General features: G+C 42.2%; 1 long non-coding RNA gene across 1 annotated transcript; it reads right to left on the reverse strand.

The window, feature by feature from the left end:
- Window positions 1-1361: 1361 nt before the first annotated feature.
- LOC128143381 (uncharacterized) lies at window positions 1362-23103 on the reverse strand. Its single transcript, XR_008235740.1, has 3 exons — window positions 23053-23103; window positions 5720-7581; window positions 1362-1749 (listed from the first exon to the last, which is right to left on the reverse strand). It is a non-coding gene; the product is annotated as an uncharacterized LOC128143381 (long non-coding RNA).

Here is a 23103-nt window from a genome sequence, read left to right on the forward strand (position 1 = left end):
ATTCATTAACCACAGTTTTCTGTCCTGCTATTGACCTGCTGTAGCATAATTGCAACGGTGCATGTGTGGTCTCCAGAGGGCCCCTCTATGGGAAAAAAAAAAAAATCACAGAAGTGTCTCCCATCCATCTTGATTGTAATTGTGAGCAGAAGGCTGCGCAAAGTCACACAGTCTGGGTTTGTTTCCACTGACGCGCGGCTGCCTCTGGGAACTCTGAGCAAATGCAGCTGCTGAGCAGTCTTTTAAGCTGCTTGGTTGCAGGTTGATCATAATTGCTATCAGAGAGCCAAGGGATACAGAGCTTTTATGCAGAGTTTATATACAATATGTTTAGTAGCCCACGGGGGAGATTCCTGCCCAGGGATTTTCTCTGCACATCTGCTCACTTACCACCTTTTTTGCATACCTTTTGCTACTACCAAGTCCTATTTCTCCTGAAAAAAGAAAGAAGGGGATCTCAGCAATGCTGCAGAACCAGATCACTCTTTGACACTGTGTCATTCAAGGAGAGAGGAAAAAGAAGAATCAAAGCTGTAATTCCCCTCTTGTCTGTTTGTTTGTTTGTTTGCTTAGTTGTACCTGAAAGAATCAAAGGCAGAGCAATTGCTGATCCTAGAGTCAGCAGTGCTATGAAACCAGATAGCTCCATGCTGATAACACTATTAGGTGGGTTAGTGCTACCACCTTTCTTCTGAGGCCTCACGTGGTATCAGACACTCCTCCATCCTTCTGGGACAGAACACAGAACTAAGGGGTCATTCCTCTAACACAGTATCTGCGTCTTTGCCACTGGTAAGATATTCGCTATGAAATACCAATGTAAACCAAAACACAAAGGGGGATCAGGAGGTAGAACCCTTGGCAGTGCCATTTTTGCTTCTTATATTATTACAAAGTTCATTCAATTTCTTTAATTTTTACTAATTTTGTATTAAACATTATGGATATAAAAGATGAACATATGTTACCCATGCTATTCTAGTCCTAGCTTCATTTTTAAAAGAAAACTTGTCTCTGTGTCCTTTCAATCACTGTAAAATTTAATTGACATATAACTAAAGTACTGCCTCTTGGTCATATGTTGTCATTATACAACAACCCTTAACTCAGCTACAGGGATGCTTTAACTACATCATTGACTAATCCAGTAGACATTACAAGCTAAAATTCAAATAGCAAAATTTGAAGGCACTTCATGCAAGAAGTATGAAGTAGAAAGGGCATAAAGAAGGATGCTCTTAGCCCCCTAAGTACTGCAATTCCTTTTGCATTTTCAGAGGGACAGGAAAATTCTGCCACAGAAAACCCCACCACAGAAGAGCAGTTCTGCATGCTCAGAAATATAGGATGTGGCCTTAGCAGTATGTGCAAGTGGGTACCAGAGCACAGCACACAGCAAAGGCAGTGTTTCCACCCAGGGTACATTAACTGGCATGTGAGCATTAACCTGTCTGCATCAAGTCACTGTGGAGCACCTCAGCTCACAACTGGGGAAAATAAGATGGGATTTTCAGTAGGTTTTCTAGTTTCAGCCATCGATGGGAAGGGGATCCAAGGAGTTTTGAGCTTCCCATTGCATCACTGGCAAAATAAATTTAAGACATGAGGACGGCTTGGATCATCCCCAAAAACATCACCCTGGGCTTGCATAGAGAGCAGAACAGGACTTGGCAGACCCTCTGAGGAAGAGGAGGACCACTTACTTGCCAGGTCAGACCCAAGCCTTCTCCAGCTCTATGATGTTGCAGCCTGTCAGGTAAAATGGGACAGAAACCTATGACTATGACATGCTATCTAAAGTATAATGAAAAACTGGAAGAAATTAACTTAGACAAAAATAATGCATCATTCAGGTGTTAGTCCTTTTGGACACAGAGTGAATTACTCAGTTATACATTCCTGTGAGTTGATGGACACCAGCCCGTGACCCAGCCCCAAGTGCTTGAGTATTGTCCTGGTTTCAGCTGGGATAGAGTTAATTGTCTTCCTAGTAGCTGATACAGTGCTATGTTTTTGAGTTCAGTATGAGAAGAATGTTGATAACACTGATGTTTTCAGTTGTTGCTAAGTAATGTTTAGTCTAAAGTCAAGGATTTTTCAGCTTCTGATGCCCAGCCAGTGAGAAAGCTGGAGGGGCACAAGAAGTTGGCACAGGACACAGCCAGGGCACCTCACCCAAACTGGCCAACGGGGTATTCCATACCGTGTGATGTCATGCCCAGTATATAAAGTGGGGGGAGTGGGGTTGTGGGGATCGCTGCTTGGGGACTAACTGGGTGTCGATCGGCAGGTGGTGAGCAATTGCATTGCGCATCATTTGTATAATCCAATCCTTTTATTATTACTGTTGTCATTTTATTAGTGTTATCATTATCATTATTACTTTCTTTTTTTCTGTTCTATTAAACTGTTCTTATGTCAACCCACGAGTTTTACTTCTTTTCCCAATTTTGTCCCCCATCCCACTGGGGGGGGGGGGGGGGAGTGAGCAGCTGTGTGGTGCTTAGTTGCCGGCTGGGGTTAAACCATGACAAGTATGGAAATGGGGCTCCTTTAAACCAGCACCTCAGTGACCTTTACTGAACTGCAGTACCACAGAAAGTTGCATACATCCATCTGACTAGCATTATAAACGGCTGAACAATTTTGATGTTGCCTTTCCCTCTAGTAAAACAGTCAGTTTTAGAGCCACAAGAATAAACTTGACCTCTTCTTTCACACACTAGTAACTAAAGAGATGATCTCCAGAGGGCTTCTTCCTAGCACTTGTCTTTTTTAAGCCCTGTCATGTGTAAGAGTTTGTTGTAGGCTTAAAGAAATCAAAGTGCAATGTGTACTATGTTCCACCAGTGCCTGGTAATATCACCAGGAAACTTAGCAATTCTTTTCTCAACCTGGAGCCTGAAAAATAAGACTCTCAATTTCCGTACTGGCCTGCACTGTAAGTGCTTAATATTAGAAAAACAGCACTTATAAAGTGACATCCAGCTGTCAGTCCCTTACATTTTCCTTCAGAAACCCTAATTCTCCAGTCATATTTGGTGGCAATTTTGTTCCTTAAATACCGAATTGGAATGGAAGTCTATGAGCTGCATCATCTCACAGTCTGATCAAGGCTGCTTAGAGTATGAAGCACATGAGAATTAAGTCATGCAGGTAATGCACAAAGTTTCACCAAAGAGTGCAGCAGTACCAGCTCATTACAAGATTATTCATCTTCAGTATGGTTTTTATAAAAGTATATCATAACATGAAACTAATGACTATTCTTGCTGGCTTGACAGCAGAAAAGTAATAATAGGCAAACCACAGCCTCTGAATACCTGTAGAATACAGCATCCTAATAACCAAAAAGTGCCGAGTTATTTAAAAATTCAGTAAGGTTCATTAATGATTAGACATGGATGAGTTATTCCACCTTTAGTAATTCTTCTAGTTGGTTCTTCCATTACAAACTGCACCCATAAAATGCTGAAAGCCTTCATCTCCCAAGACTAGGAAGTCTTTGGTCTACGACCAGAAGAGGACAGAAGTCCTGGCGGATTACACATCATGGTGATCGTGGTGCTTTCCTGGAGACACTCAGGCCTCACGGAGAAGGTCTGGATGCATTCTTTCTAAAACTGAGCAGATGTCACTCATCAAAGTGTGTAGGGCACCAATGCTTCTCTTATTTATACAAGAATTCAGTAATTAGACTGTACAGCTAAGATATACGAGACCTCATTCAGTTGTCTTCTCCCTGTTGGAAGATTTTAGCCTCCTCTGTGCCACTTTCACGGAGGCTGCAAAACTTGAAGGCTTAGGTGTATAGGTTGTCATTGCTTTTGAAATGAGAATGCAACAAGGTTGCAAGAATGGACAGGTTAAGGGCTGATTTTGCTTGAAGCCAACAGTCCCCATCGCAGGATCTCTCAGTCTGTCAGCCAACCCCAGCCTCTGGAAGGAAAACAACTCAGAGGGAAATTATGTTGCTTCAGAAAAGCAGTTTTCTGTTAAAAGTCCAGTTTTCTTTTAATCAAAATAAACTCTTCGTGGCCTTCACAACTCGTTATCAATTGGATAACGGGCGAATAACCTGCAACTCAGCTAAGTAGAAATAGCTTCTGTTATCACTAGAGCAAACAGGCATGACAATGGAGACAGTGGGTAGAGGGACTTCCCCCGCTGGCTAAACCAATAAAACTACATAATGTGAACATGGGCTGAGGTGAGAACTTCAGGACTTTTTGCTGGGTAAGTTCAAACCATTTTGTTATTTGGTATAAGGACACCACACCAAACAGTAAGAGTAAACATAATTCTCTGCATGGAATAGACACAAAGAGCTTAAGCGATTTGTTCAGGATCACAACAGAACTGTAGGATGGATTCTCTGTTTCATGCTTTTAACAAACAGAACATCTTCTATATCATTAAATAATGGCATTTTCCACTAAAAATTTCCACTTTTTGAGAGTTCTTCACTCGTACATGGTCATCCTTTCCTTACCATGCAAGCGCTCCAGCCCCTAACCAGCCTGGGGCTCCTCCACTGACCTGTCTGCAGCTTATTGAGGTCCTTCTTGTGCTGGGTCAGTGCTGGGGACAACTGGATCCAGTATTCTGGATGTGGTCTGATAATCCACGTCCCTCAATCTACTGGCTGTGCCCCTGTCTGTGCAGCCTGGGAGGCTGCTGGCCATCCTCGGTGCCAGGGCATAGGGCTGCCCACCAAGGACCCAGAGAGCGGCTCCCCAGCCTGTCCCCCCCAGCCCGGGCTGCTGCAGGGGTGCTTCCTTCCCAGGGACAGTGCTGGGCATTTCTCCTTTGGTAGAGTGTCCATTGTGACTGTCCACTAGATAAATGGTTGAAGCATACAACCATGAGTGACAGGACCGGATTGAAAGTTTTGTCTGAATGACTTTACAGTGACATCCTTTTTCCCCTACATTATTTATGAATAACAGTATAAACCTGCTGAACAATTCCAGGTTTATCAGAAATAACCAGCAGAAATCTATTTCTACATCTATAAACACTGATTAATTTCTTTATACATACATATAGCTTCATAACAGCCCTCAATTTCTTTGAAGCAGCACATAAGCAATGCAGTTGGCATGCCAGAGTGTGTCACATTCCCCTTTGTCATTGTCGTGGTTTAACCCCAGCCAGCAACTAAACACCACGCAGCCGCTCACTCACTCCCTCCCACCCAGTGGGATGGGGGAGAAAATCAGGAAAAGAAGCAAAACCCGTGGGTTGAGATAAGAACGGTTTAATAGAACAGAAAAGAAGAAACTAATAATGATAATGATAACACTAATAAAATGACAACAGCAATAATGAAAGGATTGGAATGTACAAAGGATGCGCAGTGCAATTGCTCACCACCCGCCGACCGACACCCAGCCAGTCCCCGAGCGGCGAATCCCTCCCCCCACTTCCCCGTTCCTATACTGGATGGGACGTCACATGGTATGGAATACCCCGTTGGCCAGTTTGGGTCAGGTGCCCTGGCTGTGTCCTGCGCCAACTTCTTGTGCCCCTCCAGCTTTCTCACTGGCTGGGCATGAGAAGCTGAAAAATCCTTGACATTAGTCTAAACACTACTGAGCAACAACTGAAAACATCAGTGTTATCAACATTCTTCTCATACTGAACTCAAAACATAGCACTGTACCAGCTACTAGGAAGACAGTTAACTCTATCCCAGCTGAAACCAGGACAGTCATACCTAACAAATGTGTCGGTGGTGGAAGACCCCCTTGGGCCCCCAAAGGTGGTGCAGGAAAAGCCCTTCTCCAGGACTTTGTCACTGCAGTCTTATTTTCCCTATAAGAGCATAATACAGGTTTAGAGAAATTGAAGTCCATTTTCCACTGTCTTCTACTAACCCTTGCAAGATCTTCTCAAATCCAGACTGTGCTTTTCCAGAGCTAGGTATTGTGGACTCTATATCTCTTCATAGCACAGCAAGGTCTCAGACACCACTTTCTGAAGGGTACTGATCTCAGCTGGCATGAGTTCAGTCTTTATCCTGGACAAATGAGAAAAAAAGCCAGTGACCAAACTTTTGAATGATGCTAACCAAACTCAGTCCCCACAGCCATCTCACTAAAATCCCTTTGAAAACGTTACACGGGCAAAAATGTCTCTTCAGTAAATCCTACTTGGTATCACCTGGAAGCACATACTGAACATTGCTAGCAAGTATGTCTTATATGACATTTGGAAAGAGATAAGTTATTATGTGAGAGGGAGGTCAAATATTTCAAATTCTACTCAGTCAGAGTGAGTCTCCATCTAGTCTAGTGTCTGGTATCAGAGATGTCAGCTTAAGCAAAGCTAATTAAAAGCAAAGCAATTACACAATGTTTCTTTCACAAGAACACCTCCATTTCTAGTAGTTTCAAGTTTAGGAACATGCTTAGCTGGAGTTTACATTTGGATCCAGATACTTAACAGGCACTGATGAGCCTCTGAGTCATAAATTTGACATTATTAAGTCATCTATATTTGTGGTTTCTGTAACTTCCTATTGGAATGAGTTCCACAATTTAACTATGCTTTAGATACGTGAAAAAATATTCACCCATAGCATTAATACAGAAACATAAACTTATACTGCAGTAATATTGGTAATATTTTCCTCCTTTTTATGATGTGGATAACTGCCTGTGTTTTATAATGCTAAAAATGGAAAAGGTGGCAGTGAGTGTATAATTTCTATTGGGTAGCTCTCTTTTATGCTTGATAACACCACACTAGCAGGTTTGTATCTATCTAGTTGGAAAGCATCCATTACAAGAGGCATCCAGATGGAAGAGGGGCTTGTAGTCAGCTCACCGGCAGCTGTGGGCAACCGATGGCCAAGCAGGGGAGTAACCTGCTACAAAAGCTGCAAAGACTCTGGGAGGTCATCACCCACTGCAGAGGCAGCCCCGGGCTGAAGCTGCTGAGTTGCTCCTATAAATGCAGCACCGCGCGAAAAGCACCTGACTTGTTTCCATATCTGGCTTAGATCTTGGAAGCAATTTGGCTGCTTTTATGTGCCACAGACTGTGATAAACATCCTGCAGAAGTTCAGCCAGATCCCACTTCCCCACCCCATGGGCTTATCAGCGAACTCTCACCGGTTCCTTATCTCTTCTTCTCTGAGCAGCTGATGTGCTTCACAGGGATGCTCAGGGCCGGCCCGGGACATCCCAACCCCAGGTGATACAGCGCAGCGTGGGCATATCAGCATGATCCCATTCCAGTGACTCCAGTGACCCACCCTTTGCAGCCCACGGTGTGGGGTACCGCAGGGCAGTGCCCACCGTCCCCCATCTGGGTTTGTTCCTTTGAAACCCTCAAGCATCTCCCCACGCACACACAGGCTGGATTTCAGCATTTCCATTAAGCAGGAGATCCCCATTCCCCATGCAGCAAGTAGCTGGCTGTATACGCTCCTGTCAGAAAGGTCATGCAAACCATTCAAAAAGAGCTGGAGACGGAAATTTTAATCTTAGTGGTTGAGCCTTCTGCCACTGACTTCTGGCGTGGGCTTTGGCTTGTTCTGTAGACCTCAAATGGACCTGAACAATCGAGGCAAACCTGAAGAAAATATGTTTGTGAAATGGTAAGACTGTAAAATGACCATTTCTGGTAGTTTTTGCATTGTGTACTCACGATTGTATCATTTAAAGTATTTCTAAGTTGTTACAGTGAAAAACTTGTCTTTGGAAGACTTATAATTCACTTGGAATAAGCAAAATACCAATTTATAAGATAAACTGATGGAACAGAACAGCCACATTTTAGCTCAGGCACTGACTCAAGCGCAGTCTGTGAAGGTTTCTCGATCTCACTCAATCCAGACTGCAGACAGAACTTCTCCTAGTTTGCTGAGCCCTGCTCTTTTCTGCTTTTGCAACGTGTGTGGTTTATTGTTATTTCAAATGGTTTTTGTTAAATACTGAGAATACCGAGACAGAATTTTCTTCCCGCTGGCACATGACACATGGTGGTTAAATCTGCTAAAAGGAATGTGTACATACTGCAAGCAATCCAAATGAGGTCAGTGACAGAAGTATGGGTGAGTGTGCAAAATAGACACACAAAAAATTCATGAACAGTTATGTTAATTAAATTACTGCACTAATTAGAATGAAAAGCAAGCCAAGAAGAACTGATCAGAAGAACCAGTGGTTGGTTACCATCGTTATTTTCTAGAGTCCTTCTGTTAAACATTCACATGAAAAGAAAGTGATCATAACTTCAATTCAGCAACCGTTCTTTCATGAGACCACAAACTCCCTTGTCAATTGAAGAAAACAAGTTGATTTTTCTTAGGGATGGACCAAAAGAACCAAGTGCACCAAGGGTCTGGGCATGTTCCTGTGTTCATCAGTCTATGTGCACCTCTCGTTGTCTTGTTATTAGCAGTCTCCACAGGTAGCACAGGGCTGTGCCGTACACACAGAAGTGTTTAATTACCTGGCATGGGTCTGGAAGATGGCTCAGCACTTCATCTGGGGACTCAGCAGAGCTAGGCATAGGAGTCTGGGACTCAGAGCAGCTCACTGTCAGTGTTATACAGCCTGGGCACATTCTGATGTCTTGTGATCTTTAACCGATAAAAGCTTCAGAGCTTGTCCTTGGCACAGATTAATATTACCACCGTTCCAGGAGTAAGGCATAGAAGCAAGGGATGGGGTCTGGTTGAGAGGAAGCTGGTGGCTGAGGTAAGATCAGAGCAAGGATTCTCTGAGGGAGTGGTGTCCCTTTTCACTGTTTCAGAAACATTTTCAGGTCTGAGGACAGCTCTGGGCTTGACCTGCCAGGCTGTCCTTCTTCCCTCACTACTTGAGTCTTACATCACTGCTCGAGGCTATTATTAAAATTGCAATGCCAGAAGGAAAATTTTTAAAATAATCTTCTGGATTTTCAAAACCTTTATGTCTTTGGATGGGAGGAAAGATAATGAAAATACCAGACACCGATGCATTATTCAGCAAAGTGACTGCTACATCATAGAGACCCATGCCAGGGTTTGTGAACCACAATGGAAATAAGTGAATGTAGATCAACTTAGGCTGTGTTTCCTCAGCATGCTTGGTCACCATCCCAGACTATATTACCATTCCACAGGACATAGCAATGATAGTTGTCCTACAAGTCTACCTATCTGTACATAATAAAAGTTTTTATTTTAAGGATTGCAGGACTGATCCAATAGAAACCACAAGCCTATTTGGTTTCTCTCATAAGTAGTGCCAGAGAACAGGAAGGAACTGAGGATACCTCAGTAGAAAACAAGAAGTCCAAATTCTCTCTGCTGATCAAGCACAGCTTGTCTCTAGACGAGACAGGGTTTCCTCATGGCATCACCAGGAGCTTATGAAAAATCCAGTAACAAATGTGGATACTTTTCAATAACCCTTTTACAAAAGAGCAAGTAGGGCAGAAACACCAGTAGCTGCCTGGTGAAATAATAGCATTAATTTTTTTTATGGTAAATAGCTTCAAATCTCAAGGCTAGTTTTATCAATAAAATTTTCTTCTGTATTCAGTGCAGTGATTTATTGCATCCTTTTACAACATGAGTCCCTTAGTCCTGGCTCATGTGCAGTATGTTTTAGTTTTAGGGAGTGTTTAGGTAAATAGATCTGGAATTCTCCATTCATATGGTATTAAAAGCATCTCCTCGCCTTTTGCAAATAAGGATTTTGCGAATGTTGTCTGTCCTCAACTTGTAATGGCCATGTCCCAATCTGAAGAAGTAAGTCTACTGATAGTTTTCAAATAGCTGATCATAATGGTCACATCCTAGATTTTGAAAAGTCCACAGAAATCCTATTACCCTCACACAAGTAATCAGACCCCTACGTCTGGTAACAATATTTTTGGTGTAAACAGGTGCCTGGACAAGAGATAAGTACAAATTGTACTTACATCTTTGCTCTGAACTCAGGTCATTAGGACATTATTAGCACAACAGTTTACAACTGTTACCCCTTCCAATGTGGCCAAAGCAATTCTATTAGAAGCTGTGCTGAGAATAACAGTGATTTAGCAGTAGATAACCAAGTTATTTTTAGTTTGGTGCTAAATATGAAATTTATAATTCATTTGGTGCAACAGGCTGAGCAGGCAAAGTGGTTAAATGTTTTATTGTCCAAATCAGAACTAAGAGATTTCCATTTCGCACCATCTACTTTTGGTATTTCAATGTGAAAATGAAACAATCTTCATTTCCAGTAGATTTGGATGAGTTTGGTTGTTTCATTTTCTATGTGCTATGTAGATTTGAATCTCTCACAGCACAAATATAGGTGTCTAATATCCTTTACTCAGGTTTATAAGACTAATTACATCTTTAGGCTGTAACGTAGTCAACCGTATCTTCTTTGGTCTTTTTGCTTATATTAATTCATTATATATTATTAAGCTTTGTAAAGAAATAATTTGTAACTGAATTGGCATAACAGAAACTGAGTGTAAAAAAACCTTGGCAAAGTGCCCATTTCAGTATATTAATTCTGCCAAGTGAGTTGATAATAAGATTGAACTGGATTTGAAAGATTAGAGAGACTTGGCTTAGAAGGACATGAAGGTTAGTTCTATACAGTTTTTCAGCTGCTTAAAGGGAGCCAGTATTTGAATTTTTGTCTGTACTTTTGTGATGAACTCTTTCTATAATCTTCTTTTGTGGGGAAAAGGGTGCCAAAATTAAAAAAATAAATAAAAATAGCTGAAGATTTATTTCCATTAGTTTTGGATGCTGAAATTGATCCACACAGTCCCAAGGTTTATTAACTCACAAGCTTATGTGTCAGGGCCTGCCAGATAACTGATCGGGTGACCTACATGCTACAAGAGCATACCCAGACTGCTCAACTTCAAATGTTTTTATTTTATGCTGCAGACTGTAGGCAGAGCAACATGGCAAAATTAAATCAAAGGGGTCAGTGAGAGCTGCCTTGTTGCTTCTTTCACTGATTTTGCAGAAACTGTTTCTGCCTGTTTTAACTGCAAGACAGACTGCACGAATGGTTGAAAATAGAAGTGACTGCCCACAGAAAGAAGTAACTAGGAAAAGCAGACAAACACAACCCTGATGAAACCAGCAGCCTTCTCAGGCCATCAGGTTTGTCTGTGTGATGGGTGATCAAGCCCTGTTTGCAGCTTCTAATGCCTGTTTCATATTTATCATTCATAAATCAAAAAGTCTTGGCAAATTCAAATGTATCTGCGATTTTGTGAAGACAGATGAAGAAAATCACTTTTTGTGTTTGTTTGTTTTGAGCCACACTATTATAAGGCATTGCATGAACCCTATTAAAAATGTCTTGCTGCTATTCCATGATTGCATCTTTATATGCCTGCAGGTTTTCTCTGCACTTGTAGCACCCAGGTTAAACATTTCTATAATAAGCCCAAAGCAATGCATGAAAGCAAAGAACCAGAGCTATCAGTCCAGGACATCCAGAAATACAGCTAAGGTGGATCAGACCTTTTTAGTCAAAGGTTTGGGGATAGAAATTGTGGAAAGCCATTTTGTAATGGTATTTGCTGTCCAGATACTTCCTGAGGTGAAGATTTTGTTTGACTCTTCTACCAACCTGAGCCAGTTAAACAAGCCTGGAAATTCGTGCTTGTCTGGGGGCTTTCTGAGGGCAGGTGGCTGGAAGGAGACCTCCAACAGAGGTTGGATGTTATTCCATAAAGGTATCATGCTCTGCACGGTGTGAAAGAAAACTGATACGATACTTAAACAATCAAAATCATGTTAGAATGGCAAGAATCAGCTCTGTGGAGCTGGGAGTAAGTTACTGCAATTGCTTTGTAAGACATTGTTATCTTGCAGAAAGAGAACTAGGTTCTCCGCCTTTCACTTTCTCCTGCCCTTCCTCGGCTCTAATTAGAGCAATGCTTTAAGTAGGTATTACCCAGCAGAAACATCTCCTTCTAATGTGGCTGGCAATTCAGTAAATCTGGATGTGGAGGGCAGAGAAGAAAAGAGACAGGAGTTCTGGGAGCTGCTGGATAATCAGTCTCTGCCCCCTTTCAGATGCTGCATAAAGCTCCTGCCCCTTTCCCCTGCCAGAAAGATGAGCCAGGTGTGCGCGGGAAGAAGAAACCTGAACCACGGCAGTCCACGGCCTGAGGTGCGGATTTGTGGAAAGAAGCCCACACAGCAGCTCTGTTTTCCCCCCAGGAGCCTTGGAGAGCCCTGGCCCTTCCTGGCAGCCCCAGGTCCTGGCATGACCCAGCCCAGGACTCACAGCCATCCCACAACCTGGTTCCCACCGAGCAAACCAGGGCCAGCTTAGCGCGTTAGCTTCCATTTCCCTGCCCAGCTGACGAGACCCAAAGCCAGGCAGACTGGAGGGAACGTGTGTCTGTACATCCTGGCGTGAGCTGGACTGGGGGACGTGAATCAGGCGCCCCCTTCTCCCAGCTGTGGCAAAGGGGCTCTAAACTCCCACGAGAGAGAAAAAACATGGCCAACGGGGCAGTAACTGCTTAAAGCTCCTTTGCCAGACCTGCCAGAGCCATCAATATTATTTTATAACTAGCTTTCTTGTCTCCAGAAAACATGTTCAGTAACCAAGGGTTGTGGGTATGTTCCAGCTGTGGCCTCGATCCCAGGTGTCATAGACCTCCTTGAGGTTTCCTTAGGTGAGGCATGACTAAACCTCTGGATGGGACAAACTACCCAGCTACTACAGGGCGAAGGACAGGACGAGGACAAAGGACAGAGCAAAGGTCTCTCTGTTTCCTTTGGGCTTCTGGTGCAGAGAAGGTGCAAGGTCAATGTATTTTACCACCTTCCTCTAATATGTACTGAATGTACAAAAGAAAGGCCACAAAAAAGGTGACTTCTTACAAATAGAGTTTAATGGTCTACATTTTGGTCATGGAGAGATTTTGTGATCGTAATAAATCTTGAAACACATTAATATATCTGCTGTTCAAGATGGAGCACAGTTGTAGAAAAAGGTACAAAATATTTTATTCATAAGTCTAGCAAGACTGGGAACTCAATCCAATCGACTGCACTGACCTACTTTTCATGAATACCTGATCTCACATAGCCGTGCCAGTTGTCTCAAAACTGATAGTACAACAGGTGAACATGCCTTCCTGGCCACTTCAGAGTAGTGAGCTAAAGCATGGTTTTAGCTCCAGTGTTTTCTTCTTTGTGTTTTATTTGAACTGATTGCAGTGATAGAATGATTTTTCCTTTATTTTTAGTATCCGGGTTTGGTCAGGCTTGCTGGCTTAGTACCTGCTGAATGTAGAAAACCTTTAGCATGAGCATTAAAATAATGTTGCTGTCTTTCTTTCAGCCTGGAATTGTAGCTAGATTAGCATCACTACAAATAATTTACAAAATACATGTGCTTGTTCACTGTATTGTAAAACTGTGTCCTGTCCATGATACACTCTTTCTGTGGCAGATTTCATCTATTGCAATTCAATATCCTGAAGTGGAAATTTCCGATCAGTCTTTTTAATATTAATTTATGGATACTCAAATTACTGCCACTTATGTGAAACATCTTACAAAACAGACTTTGATATTCTACAGACCTTTGTATAAAAGATGAAATGGAATTTGGCATTCCTCTCCATTTTTCTTTTCCTTCTTCTAAGTAATAGGTTTTTTCTGTATGTTTATTCCTCACTGAAACATAGCACTCCCTTTTTTTTTTTAAGAGCAGCATGCTATGTGTTACTTGCGCTAATGAATTGGCGTTTATAAAGCAGAATGTATACCGTACCTAAGACGACTGCTGTGAAAATGCCTGAGTTGCTGCACTCTCTAAATAGAGCACAATTATGGCATACGGTTGGAGTGCTTTTATCTGTACTGCCACTGCTGGAAATTTAACTGTGTATGTGACCTGAATATTTAGAGCTCAATGGAAAATTCCATAAATGTAGTGTAGATTCAGAGAACCTAACAGCTGTTACAAATATTATACACATTATACAGCATTGCCAAATGATACATATGAAGCCCCTCTCCCATCCTGGGTGTATTCTGTCACTTGTATCGATGCAGTATTTTAAAAGTCCCTTTGAAGACTGCAATGATTCTAGGTGCTAAGTAGCTTGCATAATAATTCAGTGGTAGTTTTCCCTGTCTCTATATTCATACTCCTTCCTGGCTGTGCGCAGTTAATGTTCAAACCTGAAAAGGGAGGAAGAAACTATATCATACGTAGACCACGTTTACTGTGTGCTTTTTTTTGCCTAGTTTAATATACATGCTAAAAGCCACGACCTAGCTGAGCAAACACAAAAAGAGAGGGAGCAGCTCTTCATGCTTTTAGAAGGTTTCTTATAGTGGGACAAAGCAGAGGTGTAATATATCCATAGATGCTCCCTTTCACTCTAACTTACTACAGGAGTGGACCAAAACCCCAGAGCATCATTGTAGTAGGAACTGCAGAAACAACAAATAAGAGAGTTTATAAGACCAAAAGAGAGAGTTTGCAAAGCATTATGTTTTAAAAAAAGCATGGTAGTTTAACCAAGATTACACAAGCTGCAGGCTGGCTTCCTAACTAATGATTCTTCCTGTCTCCTACTTATCGTTTGGTTCCTCCTACTTTTATGCTGTGGGAACACGTTAAAAGACTCTTTGCTGTAGAGAGGAGAAAAGTGCTAAAGGTGGTGCACCCAGCTGCCCTTGACAACCTGCAGCTGTGGTGCTGCACCGGCTGCGTAAAGGGTCGGGGAAGGAGAGGAGGTGTTAGTTGACATCCACCTGGGTGTTCATGAGTGCCTGTCCCAATCTCAGCAACACAGAGGTGTCAAAGTTCACACAGAAGTAACGGTAGTTTACCTACCTAAAACCAAGCTCTGTGCGGCAAAGTAATTTCTCTGTGGAGAGGACCCGGAAAGGTTACAAATTCTAACCTTTTATCTACAGCTGAGCAGGACCAACACTGCCCACGTCAGTCCTGGCAGTGTTTGTCTAGCTTGGTTTCATGGTCTTCCATAGGCACCACCATCTCTCAAGGCCATCTGTTTCAGCACTCCCCGTCCTTGTCCTTATAAAGCGTTTTTTTACTCCTAATGTCTAACTTGAATCTTTCTTGCTGCAGTACATGCCCACCACTCCTTGTCCTAAAGCAGCAGAAACAGAGAACAGATTGTTCCCTTCCTCACAGCGATACTGCCTCTGCATGTTGCTCCTCACAGTAACCCCTCGTTAGTATTAATAAGAGTCATCTCCTCAATCTATGCAATGGCAAGAAAAGGAGATTGCATGTGAAGCTCTTTCAGTAAAAATGGGAGAAAGAAAGAAGACCTAACCAGCTGTCTAAATCAGGGTAATGGCAACCTGCCCCTGACAAAACAGTCAGCGTACTGGGCCATGTAGAAGTAGAGCTAAGATTAATCCTTGTTCCCAGGAAGATGTTACTACTCATGAGGATTCCCACAAGGAAACAGTCCTTGAGCACTCCTCAGCACTGGGAACACGATTATAGGAGACCCTTCTGAAGCTCAGCCTTGGGGAAGGCATTTATGCAGGCCAGATTTGTTACAAGCACTTGAAAGTGAGCACTTTTAGGAAGATCTTTTTCAATCAAATCCTGTTAAACTAATAGGAGTTTAAGGCAAACTAATGCTTAAAATAGGTAATGAAAATAATTTTATTTATTGGTTCACAGTTTAGTACTGTGGCCACCTCAGATTACAATACGATTGCATCGGGTAATCACACCTTTGAAGCCTCCGCTCTATTTTCCCAATCCCTGGCTTCTTTTGAATAATGCAGAGGCATCAGAGCAGGTTAATGTCATTGACTATCTCTGGTTTTGTAATACTTTGCATCTTCTCCACGTGTCCACCAAATTGTCTAACTGACCACAAATGTCACACCCCATTTCAAGGATCAGAGTCACAACACAGGTAGCACTTAGAGAGCACCATGCCCCACAGCCATGTCAAAATAATGCAGTCACATCTAAGTGCCTTGTGGAGAACTGGTAATTCAGCCAAAGATGAATTTGACTGAGTGCTAATTTTCTGAGTGCTAAATGAGAAAAATGTTTGGGGATATGGCAGGCATTGTTTAACCAAAAAGATTTTGCAGAAAAAAAAAAATCACTGTTTTTTAATATAGCAAAGATTCTCTGGCAGTGAAGACCCAACATATCCCTAACCCCCTAGGTACGACTTGTAATTGCCCTCATCCTCTCAGTATCTTTCTCAGTTCTGTGAAGTGAATTACACAATGTCATTAAAACTACAGCAACTTGCGCAACTTGCTGAAGCTGCATATAATTAAAATGCAATGGAAATGCCTTCATGCGGGAACTTACTTATTGTCATCCCCCCTTCAGGAGAGACCAGTGTGTTCGTGTACTGACAGAGAAGCAATCACCTCCTGCACACAGGGAGTGCTGCTGGTGGAGCGGGGACTGGGAGCAAGGCAAGGTTCTTGGTCTTCCCATTACTCACACCACTCCTGGGGTGCCATGGGAAAGGAGCCTGAGCGCACTGGTCATGCACACCCAGAAAAACCTTCTGTTGCATCAGCAAAGCTGGTAACTCTGTGCCCAGCAGCTCACCGGGTACCTACATACCTCCCAAGGAGGTTCATGGGCAGCTGGAAATCTGTCCAACCCCGCCATGGTCTCAGGGGTGTAGAGAGCCTGGGCCAGGTCCCAGCATGGGCCTGGGAAGGAGGCGTTGTGCCAGCCCCAGCTTTGGGTTAATGAAAACCTCAGTGACTTCTGAGAGATTATTTGTACTCACTGGGATTGTAATTTAAAGGCCCAGATCTCTTCCAGTACAAAACAATTAGCGTCATCTGTCACCTACTTATTTCTAATTTACAGTAGTAAAGTTACCTCTCACAGGACTTAAGTGAGTTTTCTAGATTTCACTGTTACTACTTCTACAAAATAATAACAATTTTGAGGCTGACTGTACTTGTTAATTCATACTCAAAAAAAGTTAAATATTTTCAGTGTTCAAGCATATTATTGTCTTTTTATCACACTAAGTTAATGGCTACACTCTCTTGAGAAATTGAATACAAGTCCTGCTCTTATAGTGCAAAGCATGTTAGTATTTACAGGCTTCCCTGGGATTAATATCTCAGCTTTGCCTTCCATTTATGATCTAAACTGTTTTCAACGTTGTACCCTCCTGATACCCTTTCTCCTGACGTAACGCTACCGACTTCATCCAGAGTCAATGGAAGTCATTGAAGAATCATAGAATCATGGAGTGGTTTGGGTTGGAAGGGATCTTTAAAGACCATCTAGTTCCAACCCCCCCGCCATGGGCAGGGACACCTTCCACTAGACCAGGTTGCTCAAAGCCCCATCCAACCTGGCCTTGAACACTGCCAGGGATGGGGCATCCACAACCTCTCTGGGCAACCTCTTCCAGTGCCTCACCACCCTCATAGTAAAGAATTCCTTCCTCATATCTAACATAAATCTACTCCCTTTCAGTTTAAAACCATTAATAGAATCAAAGCCAGAGACTCCAGAAACCTGACCTCGGCAACGACATTGTTAGCATTATCCTTCAGGAAGGCTGGAGCACTGTTTTGCCAAATCTCTAAGTTTAGTTGCAAATCTCTTAAAAGTCCAGATCTTGGATTCATGGGACTTGGAATGAAGCATTTTATAAGGAAAAAAAATTACAGGATCATGGGTTGTGGAGAAAAGTTTGGAAAAGGGAAACTATAGTGGACTGAAATACAGCAGCGCAGATAAAAATTATTCAAATGTTATTTTAAAGCCTTTCTATTTAAAAAAAAACTGAAAATTTTCCATCTCTCTGACTCATGATACTTAACACAGGTAATAAATCCTAAAACTGTGAATATTTGTGTGCTTAATTCCAATGCCTGGTAAAGAGTATGCAATTGACAGCTGCCATAGTTGTCTTTGGATCAGTGCGTGTGGTCATTTTATTTAAGCGAAGGATTTGCTTTCCTTTGAGAGAGGAAACATAAAATGTTGTCATGTGCTGCACTAATGAGATAAGTCTAGGATTTCCACAGAAGCTCCCATGCTTATCTTCTCCCTGATGTCTGTTATCATGATGACCTTGTCACAAAGAAAATCTTGTTATCTAAAACTGGTTTATCCCACACAATTGTTTGGGGTGAGGTTAAAAGGGAAGATGACTGGCAAGAGCCGGAAGAGTCCAGGCACCCTGTTTAATAACCTGTTTAATAACCTATATGAAAGGAGCTGGTGTCTCCCAGCCGTTCTTTCTTGCAGGTCCCAGTGACACCGAGTGGTGACACTTGCCCAGGTGACTCAGAGTGATCCCCATGCTTGTGGCCAGGCTGGCAGCCGACATTCCTTGGACTGGTGCTGCTGGGTCCGACTGGGAGCAGGCAAGGCGGCTGAGGACACGGTATTCTTGCAGTGTTGCCAGAACCCCGTCACCCTGCAGTAGCAGCCAGCTCTGCCTGCTGTGGATTAGGACCCAAGCATTTCAGGGGCTCCTGTAGAAATGGATAACAGAAAAATGATCCCTGTACTAAGGAGCTTCCAGGCTAAATACCCACCCTGTACGCAGACAGCTTCATTCCTTAGGCCACCTATCTCAAGCCCCTTCCTCACTGAAAAGCATCAACAGTCATTTAAAATGATAAAAATTCAGTTTCATTTTTGTTGTCAGCTCCTTACTTCATGTCTCTTAATCCCATAGGAATAGTTACTGACCCATGGAGGTTTTACTGTATCTTGTGATTTCTATTAATGTTTCCTTGCGTGAAATAAAACATGGAATTGAGACAGCAAAAAGCACACAGGCAGCAATTCCCTGCCCAGTGTTTCATGTATATGGTAAGAATAAACAGCAGATGTCAGCACTAATCCAGAACTTGAAATGTTCACATGGAATGTAATCAGACCCCACTTTACTGTCCTCAAAATGCATATGCTCAGACTGTGAATAAACTCATCAAAATCTCTGCTTGGAAACACAAATATATTTCTATTTAAAGAACCTCAGCAAATTTTAAGTATCACTTCTACATGAGTACTCCTAGCAAGCAAGGGAGCACATCTGTATGGATAGCTTTTTGCCTTATCCTTGCACTAAAAGATCACGAGATCCATGCACTTCCATAAAAATGAAAATTATTTCTTAAAAGTGGCTTCAGAAGAGATAATAGTTTGGAAAAGGGCAAGTGCAAAGGTTCAGGAGAGACCTGATGAGCAACAAATAGGCCTGAAGCTGAAGGACAGAGGAGAACGAGAGGGCTCTTGGTGCAGTTGGCAGGTGGGGGCTGTGGCTCAACTTTGCTTTGGCATAGAAAAGGATGGGGCAAGTGAGTGAATCACAGAATCATAGAATCATTTAGGCTGGAAAAGACCTTCAAGATTATCGAGTCCAACCGTCAACCATGCCCACTAAATGGGTGTAAGAACATGGTTTCTGCAGCCAGGGGTAGAAGTGGCCTCTGTATCTGCTGAACAAGTTCTACAAACCACTGACAATTTTCCTGGAAATAAAGCATAATTTAGCAGTACAAGTACACACAAACCACATGCACCTGCATGCTGAACTACATGAAGATGTGGGAATAGGAGAACAGCATCCTCCCTGCCTGGTCACCACCACTTTGAGGTCAATGGATGCCGGAGTCCTTCTGGAGGACATGCAGCATACATTAACACGCTGCTTCCCAAGCCCTGGAAACTTTTTCAGCTCTGGACAAAGATTAGGCCAAAAAGAAAATCTTGAAATGTGCCACGGATTGCATGGACATTTCCTGCCAGCACAAAGCACAGTGAAACTCCTCGGGGTTTTGACCACTGTCATGACTACTAGAGATAAAAGAATGTAGTACCTATGATAGAGTCCAAGATTGCTCTTTCTAATTTTTGTGGTGGGATCTCTCAAATCCTGCAGCAATCTGATATCTGCAGCAAATCATCCCTGATAAGACTGCTCCAAACAGGAATCTTTGAGCCAGGATTTCTCCAAAATTAGGAACCAATACATAGGAATACATGGGTTTATTCTGTTGGGATTTTTTTTCTAGTTTTCTGAAGCATTTTCCATCAAAACCAAAAAATGGCAGGCTTAATGGCTTTATTATCTACAACCATAGCTTGGTCTCCAAGGATCACATGTTCCTTAACTGACATTGATTCAAAAAGGACAAGAAGCAAGGGTCAATTATAAAAGTAAAAATAGCTTGGCTATTTAAAATCATATTAGTTCTGGTTACAAAACCAAACCGACATCCATTTACATTATGAACTTAAAAGACTCAGATAGTTCCTCCTGAGCTGAGACCTAAGTCTCAGCCTGAACAAACTGGCAAAATGCCCAGAGCCACCTTCAGTTTTTTAGCAAACGCCACCACCAGACTACATCCAATTGCCTCCCCTGTCATTCCACAATCTTTGCTCCCTGAACTCCTTTGCTCTATGCTATTTTTGAAAAAAAAAGTAGGCTGGTCTTATTAACTAGTAAAACAATTTGCTTTGATTCATCTTCTCTGACCAGAAGAACATAAGAGGTCATCAATCTTAACTTCTCTGTCAGCACAGAGATGTCAAACCAGAATTAAGTGGTGGAAAAACTGTTGAGGGAGAAAGGGGAAAAAAAACAAAGACAAACAGAATGAAAGAAAGTGAATACCCTTTCTCAAAAGAAGGGAAAAGTTACTGTTGAGCTGCCTTGCTGCTACTGGCTGATGCTCTGTCAGGTTAGAAACTTCTTTTTCACGCAGAATCAGAGACATTATGATACCTGAGAAGAGCTGCAGGCTTTTCATGAATTCAGAGAAAAAATAGAAAAGTAAACAAGTTCTCCTGTGAATTAAGAGTGCTTTGATCTCCAGCTCTTATAATAACAATGACAATTGCCCTTTATACCATACACCTGAAATTAGTTACATCATCTTTTCTTTGCAGAATACTCCAGTGTATTACAGTGTATTACTGTCCTCTCCTGCCTTCACCTGTGAACTGCTCTCCCCAAGCTGTCTTCTCCCATCCTACGTGGTGACTGGCTTTTTTCCAAACAGAAGCACAGAAGACTGAATTTTCTACCCGTTTCAACACTTTCTTCATGCACACCAGATGCTCTTATGCATAACCCTGAGAGATAGGATGAGCTCTATATCACACTCTGAAGATGAGGAAATTCCGGTGGCTCCACAAGTAAAGTGAAATGACACAATCTGTCTACCATAAATATCCCACATCTAGACTTTAGATATAAAAAGTATTAACAAAAACACTTAAGCTGTTCCGTATTACTGCTCCAGCAATGACAGAATGAGAGCTGCATTGAAGTATATTGGCTCTATAACCAGTGCAATTCTCTACTCTCTGCCAGCCAAAGAAACTTTCAATAGCTGATGAGTGACCTTTCACGTAGCTCAGTGGCAGGCAAGGTTAGCTCCAAACCAAACACAACATAACCTGACCACACATACACGAAGGTGAGCGTTATGTCACATTGAAACTTTTGTAAATACTAACAGGTGAGTAAAAAAAAAAAGATATTAGCCACTGAAGATGTCTAGGAATCTGGGACCTGTCAAGAACAACAAAATAAATGCATAGAATGTAGAAGGTACTGTCTTGCAGCATATCTTGATATCCAAAGCCATTTCTTTTCCCCATCCATCAGTATCTTTTATACCCTATGTGCACCAGGCTTAAGCCAGCCCTTTCTCATCGGAGATTTACCTCATTCAGACACCGGCAAACAAATAAACTGTATCATCTGTCAGTTGGGGGGGGGCATTAAAAAAGGGTCAGAGCTGCTTATTATCAAAGTAGTGATGACTTTGTGTCCCAAGTCAGTTTGCCCCCTCCAGTCATTTCATACGAGGGCAGGCAGCAGCCAGAAGCTAGACGCTGCAGAGCACCTTCCTCCTGATGCCCCTTCCTCCGAGACCTCCCAGGGAGGGGAGGACAGACATTCCTGGGCCACCAGTGCCCACAGGGAGCTTCAAAGGAAGGGACCCCAAAGCCCATGTGACAGGAGACAGCTGCTGACAGTTCTCAAAGAATGAATAAAAATGAATATACATATGCCAATGGAAACATTATTCTGATGAAATGTAACAGGGAATCACCTAATTTATTGAATATGAAATTTTATTAGATCCCAGTTTACTGCTTGCTTACTGAAAGTGGTTTGGGCTACTAGAAAGTACTTACTGGTATACTGTAAATACAGATATACACAAGTGTGCTGGGTAACGTCTAAAGGGAACTTTCAAAAAAGAGAGTTCATGAATGTAGAGCTGTGATTTGTGTGCAAACAAGTGAGACTGGTCGAAAATTTTCACTGCTACAAACAAGGTCATTCATGAAACACTGAGTAAATTAGAAGTGGGTGGTTATCTCAGCAATGCTGTCATACCCTTTCTTAAAAGGAGCTTCTGACCAGTTAGTAGCTCCTTTGTGTGCCTTTTATTCTTATCTGTGACCCCATCTGTCACAAGACCCTCCACATCCTTAAATATAACCTCTTATCTGACCACTCTAGTCTAAAAGCAGATAAAATATTTATGTGTCACATAAATATATGCCACATGGCAGAGTGAGAGTGAATATGAGAATGCAGGCATGTGCAGTCACATAAAGACATGACTTCATACTGAAAAAGATGCAACCTCCATCCGTTTGTGGGGATACTATAATTTCCTGCTTGTCACTTTACATGAGCAGTTTATCAGAAAAACACATTGACAGGATTGTGCCAGCCAGCCTTTTTGGATATGAACGTGGATGTATTTTTGAATTTTCAGGACATTTGTCTGGTTTTAAATATCAATAGTGGAACATATTCTAACAGAGGAGTCCTTAAGCAGCCCTTTCAGAAAAGCAGAATTTAGCTCATTCATCCATTCAGAGATATGAAGTGCTAAAGAGAATAGTCTTTTCTGTCTGGTAAAGACTTTTATCATATCACACTCTTTGTCTGCAAAGCCATGAGCAGTTCTTTAATGTTTTGTTTTATCCTTTCTAGCTGCGCACTTATTCGGTGCCTTATCTAAAGACAGATTGATTCATTTCCTCCCAACTACCGCTATGGAAAAATTCAGAATAGTACCTGAGAGCTCCATTCTCATTCAAGAATTTATTTTCACATCCTCGCTGTGAG

Source organism: Harpia harpyja, chromosome 6, assembly GCF_026419915.1.
Source record: "Harpia harpyja isolate bHarHar1 chromosome 6, bHarHar1 primary haplotype, whole genome shotgun sequence".
NCBI lineage: Eukaryota > Metazoa > Chordata > Aves > Accipitriformes > Accipitridae > Harpia > Harpia harpyja.